Genomic DNA, 17,701 nt, shown 5'->3' on the forward strand with positions numbered 1-17,701 from the left:
TTGTTCCTTAACATAATCTTCTTCTTCTTCTTCTTTTTCGCAATCTTGAATTGCTTGCCATATTTTAAATGTTTAATTGCTTGGAAACTTTTTCAAATAACACAATGGAGAGTAATGCCATTGTGAAACAAGTCAATGCATGCCATAGTCACTGGACAAATACAATATGGAACTCTACACAATTAGAAATTTTCATTGCAATATCAAGTCAACACATGCCATGAATACAATATGAAACACTACACAATTAGAAATTGACATTATAATACCAAGAGAGTCTGTAAAGTTGAGTTTCTGGCAAAACGTTGTGAAAATAAATCACTGAAAATTTTACCACTAGTTGTTTTCCACCATAAACATCCATACAATTCTCTCTATTTTCTGTGTGCATAAGTTTGATAGCCTATTACAAGGGAAATATAGCATTAATAAATTCTTTGAACCTTCTAAATAGGAAATTTAACACGTGTCATAGGAATAGGATAATATTAGATGCATCTTTCCATGAACATAATGAAATAATGGGATCTTTGGAGTTTAGCTCCTATTGTTATTTATGGAAAAAATAAATGATGCACTAATGCTAAGGTAAAAACTATTTGAGATAGAATAAAGGAAAGGAATCATGGATAACATTTATGAAAGGAAATCATTAAATATCCTTGCTCATTTGCAATAAAATTTCATTCTATGTATCGATTGGGAAAGGAAATCACCAATGCAGGCAGTCAATTGGAACAGACTAATTGCAACATTCTGATTATTTCGACTCTTTGATATAAAATCAATGTCCCTCTATTTTCTTGGCCACACATATGACTTATGTAGACTGCAGTATGTATCAACCAACTTTGCAATTGGGCCATTGGGAGCCTCTTCCTTTGTTCCATACTTGAACTCATCCACAACTATCTTGTGCATCTCTTTCTCAACATCGTTAAGCTTTACCTCATCCTTTTTTGTAGGGCACTATCCTATTGCATGTGCCTCTTGAGTCCCACTGGCCATTTTCAAAATGGTCTAATGTGAAAGATTACAAGAAGGAAATGCCTTTGAAACCTAGCAATAAGCGAATCCCATTGAGTGCATCTTGAATAACATGTCTGAAGGAAAAATAGAAGCCCAATTGCTTGGCTTTAATTTCTTGACACTTGTGACAACCCACTACCTCATATTTCATAATGTAGACACTTGATCTTAGAAACCATTGGCCAAAGGATAGAATGATGACATCCATATTTGGTAGCACAATCACCCACTTTGGGTCTAAAACATCGAAATGAAGCTTGATTACTCCTTGAGGGATGCCCTTAAACTCCGCCTCTATGGTTTTTACTATATACGGTGACTAGAGTACCATCAAAGTAAATTTATATCATGAAAAAGTATCAGTGCACATGTACATTAACTTCATCTTTATATATGGTTTGAGGATGTTCTACATGCACGTACTGAATACATTTTCAATTGGACAAAAATACAAGAAAACCATATGAATATAAAGATAACAACCTTCTTGATTTTTAATGGGTTGTTTTGATGTTCAAACATACATGAGAAATCATACACAATAGAGATTGCATTATATTACGATTTGCCTCCTCTTAGTCTACGCAGGAATTATTCTAATGGAGTCCCTAAAAATCAAAAGAAACATAGACAAAAAGTGTGAGAGACTTAATAATCACTAGCACAACCATGAATGTGATCAACTCTATTACTGGATTCACCACACTAGGGTGGAAAAACCATTTCTAATCAAAACTAGAAACATGGAATTGTCAAATGGCACAAGAAACTGCACCAAAAACTACACTGTTTCCCCAAAAACTGCAAGCTAGAAAATAAGTAGAAATAGACCTCACAATTGAAAGCCAAACAATAAGTAGAAATAGACCCCACAGAATGCAAGCCTTCGAACCATGGGTTCAAGGATAACTTGTAAACTTTCACTATTATGTTTATATGAAGAAAATTGTAAGTGTCAACTTATGGACTTTTCTTAGCCTAGAAATATTTACTTAAATATTTTCAAATTCATGGCATAGCTTGGATAAACTGACTGCTACTAATTACATGGAAAACTAAAGATATTTCTGAGTTGACTCGGATGATGATAGGGTAGCAACACTCTCTATAGGGACCATTTCAAGGGAATCACCACATTGAGCCCTGTCGGGGGGTATACAGGGGGGTAGTAGCCCCCCTACACGGGGTCCAGGGCAGCATGGGCTAGTCGTGGAAAGAATATAACACAACCCAACATTATCCTACTTCTTGTTTTCTTTCCACAGGGGCCACATGAGAGCTTAGTCATTGATCCATCCCCGCAACGCCCATTGTTTCTCTACACCAAGAGAACTTCTCAGTGCTCACAAACATTGTCAACGCATCTACAATATTCTTCAAAGTGTCCACCTTTACCAGCAACACCTTTTTGTCCTCTACCATATCCCTCACAAAGTGATACTGAACATCAATGTGCTTTTCCTTTGAATGATAAGCAGGGTTCTTTGCCAAGAAAATTGGACTTTGGTTGTCACAGTCTATCCTTATAGCTCGCTATACTAACCCCATACTTGAACACAATCTCTGCAACCAAACTGCTTCCTTTATTGCATGAGTGGCTCGCATGTATTCCGCCTCTGTAGTTGAAAATGCCAATACAGATTGTCTCTTACTCATTCAACTAACTGCACCTCCAAATAGGTTAAACACATACCCACTTGTAGATCTTCTCTGATCTAGATCTCCAGCCCAGTTTGCATCAACAAAGCCACGAATGTCCAAAACTCTGTCCAATCCTGGTCTTCCTTGGTAGCACAAACCATAATCACTAGTGCCACGCAAATACCTGAAAACCCGCTTCATTGTTGTCCAATGCTCCTTCCCTGGTTTTGACATAAACCTGCTCAATACTCCCACTACATGTGCAATATCTGGTCTAATACAGACCATTGCATACATCAAACTACCGATTGCACTTTCATATGGAACATGGGACATGTCCTCTTCCTCTTCTTGTGTCTTGGGACACTGTTCAACGAATAACTTTACTCCCACAGGAATAGGAACCTTCATCGGTTTACTATCCTGCATATTAAACCTTTGTAGTATTGTCTAGACATACTTCCTCTGGTTTAACCAGAGCTTCTTCTCTACCCGATCTCGTTTAATTTCCATGCCCAAAATATAGTTTGCAGCACCAAGATCTTTCATGTCAAATTTGGAGGATAATTGGGTCTTCAAATCCTGGATAATTTCTTTGTCATTTCCAACCAGCAATATATCATCCACATACAAGACTAAATAAATAACACGATCACCAATTAATTTAAAATACAAACAGTGATCTGCTTTGCTTCTGGTGAAGCCAAGTCCTCGTATACATGTATCAAATTTATGATACCACATCCTTGGTGACTTTTTTAACCCATACAAAGAGTTTTTTAACTTTCATACCAGTTCTTTCTTACCCTTCACCGCAAAGCCTTTAGGTTGCTTCATGTAGATCTCTTCTTCCAGATCCCTGTGAAGAAATGTTCTCTTCGCATCCATCTATTCTACCTCAAAATCAAAAGCAACAACAACAAATAAAATTAATCTAATAGAATCTACCTTGGCAACAAGAGATAAAATATCACCAAATCAATTCCCAACACCTAGGAATAAACTTTCTCTACCAACCGAGCTTTGTATTTCTCCACCTTTCCTTCTGCATTCATCTTCTTCTTGAACACCAATTTTCTGCCAATGGGTTTCCTTCCAGCCAACAACTCCACCAGATTCCAAGCCTCATTTTTGTGCAAAGATTCCATTTCATCAACCATGGCCTCCTTCCAGAGTTTGCCATCCTCTGAATCTATTGATCCCTTCATAGTTCTGGGATCATCATTAGTAATAGATAAAGAAAAATTTGAATAGAAAGCAGATGGACTATACCTTTCTGGCTGCCTTCTTTCTGGAACTAATCTTCTCACAGCGGAGTTTGTGGCTCTTCATCTTCTGATTCCTCTTCTGCTGTAGTGTTTAATTCTTCCTCCTTTAGCTCAAATGCTATCTTCTCAGTTCCTTCGGTAGGACTTCATGTTTAATAACATCTTTCACCTCTCTAAACACCACATCTCAGTTGTACACAACCTTGTTTTTGGGTTCCAAATCTTATAACCTTTTAAACCATCCTTATATCCAATAAAGATGCACTTTTTAGATTTACTATTCAACTTTGTTCTTTTCTCCTTTGGAACATGTACATATGCATCACATCCAAATACCCTCAGATGTGAAAGAGAAGGTTTCTTACTAGTCCATACCTCTTGTGGAGTCTTATCCTCCAACGATGATGAAGGTGATCTGTTGACCAGGTAACATGCAGTCTCCACCACCTCTGCCCAGAATTCTTGTCCTAACCTGACACCATTGAGCATGATTCTTGCCCTTTCCATCAACGTCTTGTTCATTCTTTCTACAACTCCATTTTTCTCATGTGTGTATGGAGTAGTATTTTGCCGTGTTATAACACACTTCTTACAAAACTCTTCAAATTCCTTCTTGCAAAAATACCCACCGTTATCTATCCTCATCACCTTTATCTTCTTCTCTGTCTAGTTTTCCACCACGGGGGCTTCACTCAATGAACCTCTGATGTATCACATGTGTTCGTGGCATATTAAACAATACCCTTAATTTTACTACATATTGAAAAATACCTCTAAAAATCACATTATTTAACCCCCTACCAATACGAACCCATTACACTTTCTCATTTTAAATACCCCTACTTTCACTAGATATTGTAGGTATCCATTTTTTCATTAACATTTTTTATACCCCTTCATATTTTTTCATTAACTTTGGCCTCCATTTTTTATACCTGCCAATATAAAAACTCTCTACCCCCTCTATATCCCCCAATATATTATGTCATTTTTTCCTTAATAACTATCTCCCAATATGAACCCAGGTGGTATGGTATTTCTCCCCCAGTGAAGTCCCCACGTTTTCCACTAGAGCCTTAAATTCTTTAAACCTGTCAAAGACTTTAGGTTTCTTCTCGAGGAAATATATCCATGTATTCCTTGAGAAGTCATCTATAAATGATACATATTACATAGACTTTCCAGGTGATGGAACCGACACAGGTCCAAACACATCACTATGCACAAGCTCTAATATTTGTTTTGCCCTCTTACCACCAGAGGGGAAACTCACCCGATTATGATTCCCATATACATAATTTTCATAGAAATCAAAATACAAAGAGCTATTAGACATACCTTCTACCATACCTTTACCATGAAGTATTCAAAGGCCCTTCTCTCCAATATGTCCAAGCCTTTGATGCCATAGCATGGTCTTTTCTCTAGAGACCACTATATTTTCTGCTCCACTTTTAGGAACAACAGAACTGTTGCACCCATCAATAATAGTGCTACCTTGTTGTAGAATTTCTCATTGTAGATCACCTAATAATGCAATATACTAAAGCCAAATACTTGATCTACTTCTACAAACAAACTTGCAGAAGCTTAATCGATTTTGAGCAAGATCAAATAGAACACATATAACAGAGAATGAGAAATAAATCACACATGAACACAGAGGAATACTCTGGGGAAAGCCTCAGCTCAAAAACCCAGCTATCTGTATTATCATACAAGTGGAAATATCTCCAAATTACACAAAGCTTTAGCTCACAAGCTATCCAGATCTCAGTACAATCCCTCAATGTTGCTCATAGACTGAATAGACACAACATATGCCTTCCTTCAGTCCTCCAAGCCTCCTATTTCCTTGTGCAGTTTCTCCTGGGTCCTCTCGCTGCCACCTGTGTGAATTCACCTCTCACACAACTCACCAAACTCAAAAATAATTGCGCAATCCTCAAGGCATGAATTCCTTCTGCATGCAAGAGATATCCTCATGGGAATATTCTTGCAACTGATAGTACACTATCCCTTCCTCTAATCTCAACTGGGTCTTTGACTGAACTGACATGCATGAGTTATTTATGAGATAATATTCAGTTATCTGAGGTACACTAGTTACATGCATGCATGCATTAACTAACTGAACTCACAATTAGTTCCACAAACTGTTGGAACTAATCTAACTGGACTTAACTCAGTTAACTAAGCTAACTAATTACAACTCAAAGTACAACACATCCTGATCTCCTTAATTAAGGGATAACTTCTTCAATCAAAGGGATAACTGTTGAATGTTTTCACATAGACTTCATGTTTGATTTTCTCCAACTAATTAACTCAAGATGAATTAATTAATTATTTTTCAAACAGCTGCTAAGATCAATTTCGAATTTTAATTCTCAATTTTAGTTTAGGGACTAACTAAATTGGAATGTATCCCGAAATGCTATTTATAGCAATGCTATTTTTAGCATTTCTATATTTAGCATTTCTTGTTGTTATTTTCAACACTGCCTCTCAACAAGAAAGGGATTATCTGTCACCCCAATCCTGTCTCTCTAGAACTCAAATTTGCATTTTGACAATGCCTTAGTCAAAATATCTGAATCCTTCTCCTCGATCGAAACATGCTGCAACAACATGATCCTCTTCACCACACATTCTCGAAGATGATGATACTGGATATCGATGTGCTTGGACCTATCATGAAATACTGGATTCTCAAAGAGTTTGATACAACTCTGATTATCGCAATAGATCACAGTTGGATCCATCCTCTGATCAAACAATCCAACTAGAATTTTCCGCATCCAAATGGCCTCACATGCTTCCTGACTAGCAGCCATGTATTCAGCCTCTGCTGAGCTAAGTGAAAATGACCTTTGTTTCCTACTGTACCAAGAAACTGTAGCTGAACCAAGGTTGAAAATTCCTCCTGAAGTGCTCTTCCGATCTGATGGACTCCCTGCCCAATCTGCATCTGTGAAGCCCTGAAGCTTCACTCCCTTTGTCCGTCTGTACCATAATCCATACTGAGATGTGCCTCTGAGGTATCTTAGCACATGCTTTGCTACCTTCCAAAACAGCTTGGTAGGCTGAACCATAGCTTGACTCAGCTGGTTCACCGCAAAGCACAAATCTGGTCGTGTGTTCACTAAATACATCAATGAACCCACAAGCTGCCGATAAACAGTAGCAGCTACTACCTCACCTGAAGTAGCATCCTCCTTCCTCTAGTTACCTGCTAGAGGAGTCTGCATGGGCTTGCACTTCTCCATGTGGAATCTCCTGAGTATCTCATTGGCATACTTGCCTTGAGACACAAACACTTCCCCATATTTCTGCCACACCTCCATGCCTAGAAAGTAGTGCATGAGACCCATGTCTTTCATCTCGAACTCTCTTGCAAGGTCCTCCTTTCAAGACTTGATTAATTGATCATCACCTGTCAATATCAGATCATCAACATAAAGAACAACGATCAATGGCTTACCTTCTACCATGATGTGGTAAAGGTTCGAATCTGCTTCACTTTTTGTGAAGCCCAACCCAGTGAAATAACTGTCGATACTGGTGTACCAAGCACGAGGTGCTTACTTCAGCCTGTACAAAGCTCTCTTGAGTCGACACACATGCGACTCATGATCGAAGGTCTAAAATCCTTCCGGCTGCTCTATGTACACCTCTTCATCAATCTTGCCATTGAGGAACACAGTCTTCACATCCATCTGATGGATCTTCCAACCCATCTGTGCTGATAGTGCCAACATCGATCTGATAGATGAGTACCTTGCTACAGGAGAAAAAGTCTCATCATAGTCGATCCCCTTGACCTGTGAGAAACCACGAGCAACAAACCTTGCCTTATGTTTCTCAACACTACCATCAGTTGCTTGCTTTACCTTGTAAAGCCATCGGGAACTTACCACTGACTTTTCCTCCGATATTGGAACAACATCCCAAACACTGTTGTAAACTATGGAGTCATACTCCTCCACCATAGCATCAACCTAGACTGGATGCTGCACTGCTTCCTCAAAGGAAGATGGTTCAGTATCTATACATTCCCCAACCAGGGCCATGTAACCAGTGTACCGCTCAGGTGATTTCCTCTGTCTGCACTAAGAATATGGCTGTCCCACATTCTTTCTCACGCCCATCATCAATCTTTCAACTTCCCTTAAGCGTTTCCGCCCATCTTTGGAAGACTCTGCATGAGTGGATGTCTCCACTCCTAGATCCTCTGCATGCAGCTGCTTCGCATCAGTTTGAGGTTCCTCCTCCTTAAGAACCAAAAGTTCCTCCTCTGCATGCAACTTGAGCTCCCTCTCAAGGGATACTCACATGTACCTTTTCTCGTTGAACTTCAGATTTCTGCATGCCATTTTCCTCTGACTGGTAGGCAAGAACACCCGATAGTTGTGGGGTGTATAAGTGTACCCCACAAGTATCCCCAACTCAGCTGTTGGCTCTAGCTTCTTCCGGGCATCTTTGGTCACATGGCAAAATACCGATGATCTAAAGATCCTGAAGTGACTCGCATCTAGTCTCTTCCCAGAGAAATCCTCCTCTGGTGTCTTCATCCCCAGTATACGATGCAGGATTCTATTCTGCAAGTATACTAATGTATTGCATGCCTCATCCCACAAATGAAGTGGTAGTCCTTGGTCATGCAGCATCGCCTGAGCTGCTCCCACAATCATTCTGTTCTTCCTCTCGACCACCCCATTCTGTTGTGGGTTATGGGCTGCCGGCAACTCCCGTTTAATTCCTTCTACTGCACAGAAGTCCTTAAACTGTTGAGAGACATACTCTCCACCATTGTCGCTTTGCAAGGCCCTTATTTTATTTCCAGATTCTTTCTCAACCAAGGCTTTGAACTCACAAAACCTTGAGAAGGTTTGATCCTTCTTCTGCATGAAGTAGATCCAACATCTACGAGAAAAATCATCAATGAAAATAACATAGTACCTTTGTTTAGCAGTGGAGGTTGTCGAGAATGGTCCACACACATCTGTATGAACTCACTCTAGGATTGCTCCAGCTCGACTGTCTCGATCCTGAAAGGAAGATTTTGCATACTTACCCAAGGTACAACCTTTGCATGTATCCACTTGCTCCAGTTTACCCTTGGGAAGTCCAGTAGAAATCTGCTGCATGATCTTCAAGGCCCCATGGTGCAAGTGGCCCAATCTTCTATGCCATAGCTTGCCAATATCTTGGCTTTGCACCAACTCTGCTTTGGAACTCAATGCAGCACAGTCATCTACCTCCAGCTTGTAGAGATTCTTTACTCGAATCCCAATCCTCTTGGTCTATCCAGTGCCGATGTGTCTCAGGAATGCCTTTCCTTTACTAAAGACTACATCATAGCCTTTGTCTTCCAACATAACGACGGATACCAGGTTCTTCTTTAGACTAGGAACATACTTTACATCAGTAAGGGTGAGAGGAGCTTCATGCTCCCTTTGAAACACAACCGTGCCTTCACCTGAAACACAAAACTTTCCATCATTGCCCATCTCTATGCGCATTTGGAGGTCCTTCTCCTCCAAGGTACTGAATAGACTCTTGTCGCCAATCATTTGGAATGAGGCTCCACTGTCCAAGTACCAAAAACATCCCACCATCGATGAAACGATGCATGCGATGAGGGTGAAGTCCAATTTGAACTGTGAGGCCAGTGCCTCACCATCTAATCCTTTCAAGGATCCCTTCTTGGATTTCTTCTGTGGATAATTTGTTGCATAATGGCCCACCTCATGACAATGAAAGCATCGCACTTTTGATTTGTCAATATTCTTCCCACCATGGGAAGAACTCGATTTGGAATGGGAAACCTTCTCTTTCCCTTTCCTCACCTTACTCGCTAAGGCTAGATTTTCTTCATCATCATGCTTTGATGAAGAACCATCTTTGGTGCTTCTCCTTATCTCCTCCTACATCAAATCCGACCACAGCCGTTCCCAATCTGGCAATTTCTCTCTTCTATTTACTGAGTCTTGGTAGCTATGCCAGCTCTTAGGAAGACCGAGGAGAGCAAGACTCACCATGTCATCATCAGCTGTCATGATTCCTACACTTCCAAACTCATCCCTGCAGGTGGTGAGCTTATTCAGATATGTAGAGATTGTGTCACCCTTTTCACACTTGATTTTCTGAAGCTTGTCTTTCAGCGCCAACTTCTCTGATCGCTGTTGTTCTGATATATATCCTTCAATGTTTTCCAAATTGAAAACGGTGTCTCCTTCCCATGGAGACTCGAGACAATGTGGTCTCGAACTCCCTCCAGAAGGATCCTCCTCGCTCTAGCCACACATTTCTTCCATTCCGCCAATTCTTGGGCATTAGCTGCTGCTATCTTGGTGACTTCTTGATCAATGAAGTCATTCAAACCGTTGTCCTCTAATACCGCTTCCATGCAATCCTTCCAGGCTATATGATTTGAGTTGCCATCCAGGGCATACTCGAGTCTCAAACCGTTGAACGCCATTGGTGAAATTTGAGATGTGATAAGAATTTGATTTCTATAATCAGGAACTTCAAACTTTGAACTTCTCCCTTCTTTGTACACTGTTCTATGCTTTGATCACCTTTGCTCCGATACCATGTATAATTTCTCACTGTAGATCACCTGATAATGCAATATACTAAAGCAAAATACTTGACCTACTTCTACAAACAAACTTGCAGAAGTTTAATCGATTTTGAGCAAGATCAAATAGAACACATATAACAAAGAATGAGAAATCGATCACACATGAACACAGAAGAATACTCTGGGTAAAGCCTCAGCTAAAAAACCCCGCTATCTGTATTACCATACAAGTGGAAATATCTTTGGATTACACAAAGCTTTAGCTCACAAGCTATCCAGCTCTCAGTACAATCCCTCAATGTTGCTCATAGATTGAATAGACACAACATATGCCTTCCTTTAGTCCTCCAAGCCTCCTATTTCCTTGTGCAGTTTCCCCTGGGTCCTCTGGCTGCCACCTGTGTGGATTCACCTCTCATACAACTCACCAAACTCAGAAATAACTGCGCAATCCTCAATTAATGAATTCCTTCTGCATGCAAGAGATATCCTCATGGGAATATTCCTGCAACTAATAGTACACTGTCCCTTCCTCTGATCTCAACTGGGTCTCTGACTGAATTGACATGGATGAGTTATTTATGAGAGAATATTCAGTTATCTAAAGTACACTAGTTACATGCATGCATGCATTAAATAACTGAACTCACAATCAGTTCCACAAATTGTTGGAACTAATCTAACTGGACTTAACTTAGTTAACTGAGCTAACTAATTACAACTCAAAGTACAACTCATCCTGATCTCCTTAATTAAGGGATAACTTCCTCAATAAAAGGGATAACTGATGCATGTCTTCACATAGATTCATGTTTGATTTTCTCCAACTAATTAACTCAAGATGAATTAATTAATTATTTTTCAAAAAACTGCTACGATCAAATTCGAATTCTAATTCTCAATTTTAGTTCAGGGACTAACTAAAATTGGAATGTATCCTGAAATGCTATTTATAGCAATGCTATTTTTAGCATTTCTATATTTAGCATTTCTTGTTGCTATTTTCAACACTTGCATCTTGTACAGAGTTCTAACCCGAACTCCCCACATCAATACCACTGCTCCCCAAACCATCTTGAAGGTATCTTTCTCGAACACTATTTTTACACCTGCATCATCTAGCTTGCTTACAAAAATCAGATTTTTGGCCAATAAAGGAATATGTAGAACACTCGAAAGTGTTCTAATCCTTCCAGCTTGCAACTTCAACTTGACTTTTTCATGACTAATGATTCTAGCATTCCTATCATCCCCTAAGAAGACATCACCACCACCATATTTCTCATACTCGCAGAACCACTCTCTATGGGGAGTGAAGTGAAAGGATGCACCTGAGTCAATCAACCATGCCTCATGATCTACATGTGTACTTAAAGAAGAAGCCTAGTACATCCACACCTTCATCTGAGGTGGTTTTTGCCTCTGCAGAAGGGGCTTCATCATATCCCTTTCCTTTCTTAGGAGCTTTAGATTTACATTCCCTTTTGTAGTGCCCTTCCTTTCCACTTTTCTAGCACACCTTTATAGGTTTTCCTAGAGATTAGATCTTCCTCTAGATTTAGATCTCCCACTCGAGGACTTATTTTTGTTTCTGTTATAGGACCGTCCTCGTATAGATAAGGCATCACCATTTTGGCCTTCTATATTTTTCCATCTCATCTCCTCCAACAACAAGGATGAGACTATTTCATTAAACTGCAAGGCAGTTACATTGCTGCCTATTGTGAAAACCAGACTATCCCACGAATTTGGTAGAGAACACAATAAACAGATGCACTTATCTTCATCTGAAATTTTAATATCAACATATAATAATTGATTTACCACAATATTAAATGCATTCAGATGCTCTGTCACTGAGTCTCCATCTTTCATCCTGAGGTTATACAACTTTTTGCGTAGGAACAGTTTATTCACCAAAGACTTAGATTGGTACAAAGTCCCTAACTTGTCCCACAAAGCCTTCACTGTAGCTTCCCCTAATACATTAAGCAATACTAAATCTGATACACATAATCGCATTGTGCTTTTTTCCTTCTGATCCAACTTCTTTTAGTCTTCATCAGACATTGCCATTGGTTTAGTAGCCGGATCCACTGCGATCCACTGATCTTTATCCACCAACAGATCCTCCATCTTGAGTTTCCACAAATAAAAAATCTGACCATTAAATTTATTGGTCTCTATCTTTCCACTGCTCACTATCTTCTTTCACCACAAGAATCGATTCCACAGGTCTCCCACTGAGCAGGGTTTACCACAGGCTCGAGCAAAAAATCCCTCAGCAGCAAAGGCGTCCCCTTGAAGCCAAAATAGATCTGAAACCAAATGTAGGTTTTAACCCCGTATAGAAATCATCTACATACGTATTCTAAAAAGAAAAAATAAACAATGGTGAGAGCATAAAACATAAAACAGATATACACAGAGATTTTCCACTAGATTCCAAAACGGAGACTACCAGATTGATTTTTCATATATATACATGTCGAAGCATCCATAAACCCTAGATTAGAACATAACCAGATTTCCCTTGACCGGATCTACAAAATACCATGGACCGAAAACCATATTTCCCAAAACCATGTGCGACATCCATGCACAAAACCATAGGTAGGTCCGCCCACGTAATATAGGGTCCAAAAAAAATTTCCTGGGGCACTGCCCTAGACCCCTTGCAAGGGGGCTACTACCCCCCATCCATACCCCCCCGACAGTGCCTGACACAACGTATAGGGGGAGCTACAACCTCCCTGCACATCAGCTAGACGTGGAAAGAATATAACAAAACCCAACAAAAAACTGACCTATTCATTTCCTCACAATCACATGGTTGTTCTAGTCGATTTCTAATAGTTACATGATTAGCATGGCTTTCAACGTTCTATTCCGATGTTGATATTTCATTATTAGGATTATCTCCAGACCCTACATGGTCGCAATTAAAATGTACAGTAGCAGATTTTTAGTGTACCACTCTCCCAATCCTTAAATTTGGGAAAAATATTGTAACTACACGCACAATTCACATATTTTAGTGATAATTCATTCAAGATGCTTTATGCATAACTATAAGAAATAATTGCTACTTCAAGCACAATAATGAAAGGCAAATATTCCCAAATCTTGCCTAGATGATTTTCGAAAATCTTCCATATCTTTTGTGTATCTTTGCACCTTTAGGGGAAATTGCTAGTATATATATGGTGCTGGAATGGTTGGCGGGGTTGGTGGCCCATCAACAAAATTTGGTATTTTTTAAATATATACTAAAACCATATGGCCGTTAGGGGGGTGGCGGGGTTGGTGGCCCGCCACCTTATTATTTTAGATTTTTTTTTGTTTTGTTAAAACAATCGGTTATTTTTTTATTTTGTCTAAAATAAGGGTTATTAGACAAATTAACCATTCGAAAAATTCAACCGCTTGGTGGCCAGATTCTGTGCATCGGGTCTCGATAAATTTTTAGAACCATTAAACCTCACCCAAATGCCCACTTTGACTGGCTCTATGTCCCTCATACGAGCTCGGATTGGAGTGTCGTTCACACCATTGGATTAAGGGCGATGAGCACTTCGATCTGGTGCTAGTTCGAGATCAATCTGACCACTTTTAATTTTTAGCTATTATGAGCCCTCTTTGACCTTTGAGTGTGTTTGGAGTCTGTTAGCACCTAAATCTGCCTTAGGCTGAAGGAAGGAAAAATTCAGTGTTGGCATTATGATTCAGGTGTTGTACTTGATGGCAAACTCTTTCAGATGGTAAATCAAGAAGGACGCAGGAAATTTTGTTCAGCAAGTGCGTCCCCGCAGGTATTCCATACAGAACCCGCGTCCAGGGACGCTGGCCAGCCGTTCAGAAGGTGCGTCCGCCCAGTGCACACATTTCAAGGTAGAGAAAAGCTCGTGGGGGCTTCTTGTGTGGTATCTAGCCGACGGTTGCGTGTTTCTATGGTGTCGGCTCGTGGTATTGTTCCACGCTTTGGGGAGAAGCTTGCCTATATAAAGCAAAGGAGTTCATTTGGATTAAGTATCATCTTGGTTGATCATCTCTTGGTGTGATCTAGTCCATATCTTTAAGGGTAAATCTTCTAATGGACTACGATCTATATGGCGCATGATCAGATCTGTGGATCTGAGTGTTTGGGTTGGTTCTGAAGTCCTCTTATCTTCTATATCTAAAAGGACGCAGATTCAGTGAAGGGAAAGTGCGCCGGGACGCAGTACAGTAAAGGATCAGGTGCGTCTCTGAAGCGAAGGACGCGGCGCGACTGTGGTATTGGGTGCGTCTCTGAAGCAAAAGACGCGGCGCGATAGTGTTGATGTGTGCGTCGGTCGCAGACAAGCAAAAGTAACAGTGCGTCTGCACGCAGAACAGCATAAGGTATACTGCGTCCAGTCGCAGGCCACAGAAAGAAAATATGCATCCCTGTCTCAAGATGATCTGTTAACTGTATATTTCTGTTCATAAGGTGTTCTGGGTTGTTTCTGTAATTTCTGATCTGATATCTGTAGTAGACTGTATCTGTTGTATACTTGTTGATCATTTTGAAAAAGAAGTAGGGGGTTGTAGCTCCCTTCCAGGAGAAGTCTGGAAAACAAAAAGAGTTGTAGCTCTTTGCAGGTTGCAGCCTGCGTGCTGGTAAAGGACTGCACCAGTACAAAATCATTGTAAAAAGAATTTCTTGAAAGAAGATAGAGACATTATTGCAGCAGGTGGTTTTTCTCCCGCATTGGGTTTCCACCTTACATCTTGTGTTCTTTGGTGTGACTGTCTATTTTCTTTATTCATGCTCATTGTTTTATGGTACTGATATGCGAGAATATTTCAAAAGATCAAATAAGGAAGATTTGGTAAATTGCTAGATAATACTGATTCCCCCCCCCTCAGTATTATTTCCAACAATTGGTATCAGAGCAGGTCCTTCAGAACAGCTTGATCGCTTGAAGGTAGATCGTTCATCATGAGCAACTACGAGAGAGAAGCATCAATCAGGCCACCCGTCTTCGGTGGAACAAACTTCAATTATTGGAAGGTAAGAGTTACTGCATATCTTCAATCTCTTGGTACAGAAGTTTGGAACATTGTAGAATCAGGCTATGCCTTTCCTTCAGTTACTCCTACAGATCCAGCTGAGAAAAAGCAGTATGAAACAAATGCAAAAGCAGTCAGTACTCTATTAGGAAGTATATCTCAAACAGAGTTCATGAAGGTCATGCACTTCAAATCAGCAAAAGAGATATGGGACAAAATGATCACTAGCTATGAAGGAGATGAACAGGTAAAAGAAGCTAAACTTCAAACTCTCAGGATTCAATATGAGACTCTCAAGATGTATAATGATGAAAGTGTGGCTAATTATTTTCTTCGAGTAGATGAGATTGTTAATTGTATGAAAAATTTGGGTGAAGAAATAAAAGAGACTATAGTAGTTCAAAAGATTCTAAGATCTTTATCTCCCAAGTTTGAATCTAAAGTATCTGCAGTAGAAGAAAAGGAAAATCTCCGTGTTCTCACTATGTCTCAGCTGCATGGAATTCTAACTGCTTATGAAATGAGAAAGGGAGGTCCATCAGACAGAAGGGAAGCTGCTTTTAAAGCATCAGGCAAAGAAGATCACTATGAAGCATGTCATGTTCCAGAAGAAGAGGAAGAAGAATCAAACTTTGTCAGAAATCTTCAAAGGGGTTCTGGAAGGTTCAGAGGTAAGCTACCTTTCAAATGTTTTGCTTGTGGAAGAGTAGGTCATTATGCTGCAAAATGCTCTTATAAGGATAAAGGAAAGGAACCAGTTAGATGGAACAAGAAACAGGGTACAAATAAGAAAAGCTACTACACCCATGAAGATAGCGATGGCTTATCAAACAGTGATGAAGATGAACAAGGTAACAAATATAGATTGTTAATGGCATTTGAAGATGATAATTATGAGGATGCTATAGATGTGGATAACCTTTATGATGAAATTACTAGACTCAAGAGATGTATAGAAGAAAAGAACATGATTATTGATACTCTACAATTTCAGATTGATGAAAAGGAAAAACATCTTGAAAAATTAGAAGGTGAAATTGTTGGTCTTAGAAAAGAAATTGAGAAAACAAAAACTATTAATCTCAAGTTTGTCAAAGGATCTGAAACGTTGAATGAGATTATCAGTGTGCAGCGATCTCCTCTAAATAAGACAGGTCTGGGCTACAATGGAGAAACTTCTCAAGCTTCCACTTCAAAAAGTTATCTTGATGCAGCAAGAAGAAATGAGCAAGAACACAAGGAAGATCATCAGGTAAAGCAGGGACAAACTTCAAACTATCAGGGGCAATCCAGCTTAAGGGTGAACAAAAGCCACAACCAGCCACAGGTAAAACCTTCTCAATTTGGTTCAAGAATAGATGAAAATAGAAATTACAATCAGTCGGCTGGTAGATTCAATAATCGCAGAAACTTCTTCAATGGACAATGCTTTTCTTGCCATAACTTTGGTCACAAAGCAGCCCAATGTGTTGCGTATAAAACAATCATGACTAGGGAAGCTCAAAAACAAAGAAGCATGACAGGGAATACAAAAAGGACCTATAACAATTTTTCAGCTCTTGAAAATGAAGTTGAATGCTCTATTTGCAATAATTTTGGACATGAAGATGTTGAATGTAGAAGCAGGTTTCCGGAAAGAAAGGTACAAGAACAAAAAAGGGAACAAACCTCAGGCACCAAAACATGGAAAATAAAGGAACCTCAAACAGAAAGATGTGGGATAGCATTCTATGCAGAAGGACAAGAAAATCTATGGTACATTGACAGTGGATGTTCAAAGCACATGACAGGTGATAAAGAAAAACTTGAATCTTATTCTAATTTAGAAAAGGGAAAGAAAGTCTCTTTTGGAAATGATACTCCTGCAACTATAAAAGGAAAAGGTATTGCTCCTTTAAAAGAAGATGTTAAGGCTGGAAATGTTTTGTTTGTTGATGGACTAAAGCATAATCTTCTAAGTGTAAGCCAGATGTGTGATCAAAGAACTGAGGTTATATTCAGATCAAATGGATGTCTTGTTCGTGATCTTGATACAGGTAAAACAGTTCTCAAAGGAAAAAGAACTTCAAATAATCTATACATTTTTGATGAAGAACAACAACAATGCTATTTAAGCAAGGATGAAGAGCACTGGTTATGG

At 39.5% G+C, this 17,701-nt stretch overlaps 1 pseudogene; it reads right to left on the reverse strand.

Moving 5' to 3' along the window:
* Positions 1–652: 652 nt before the first annotated feature.
* The window catches only part of LOC149161462 (protein trichome birefringence-like 24), a 49,971-nt pseudogene continuing 32,922 nt past the window's right edge, over positions 653–17,701 (reverse strand).

This window comes from Pinus tabuliformis, chromosome 5_2 (genome assembly GCF_031772625.1).
Source record: "Pinus tabuliformis cultivar Carrire ecotype Pingquan chromosome 5_2, CPIR1, whole genome shotgun sequence".
Lineage (NCBI taxonomy): Eukaryota > Viridiplantae > Streptophyta > Pinopsida > Pinales > Pinaceae > Pinus > Pinus tabuliformis.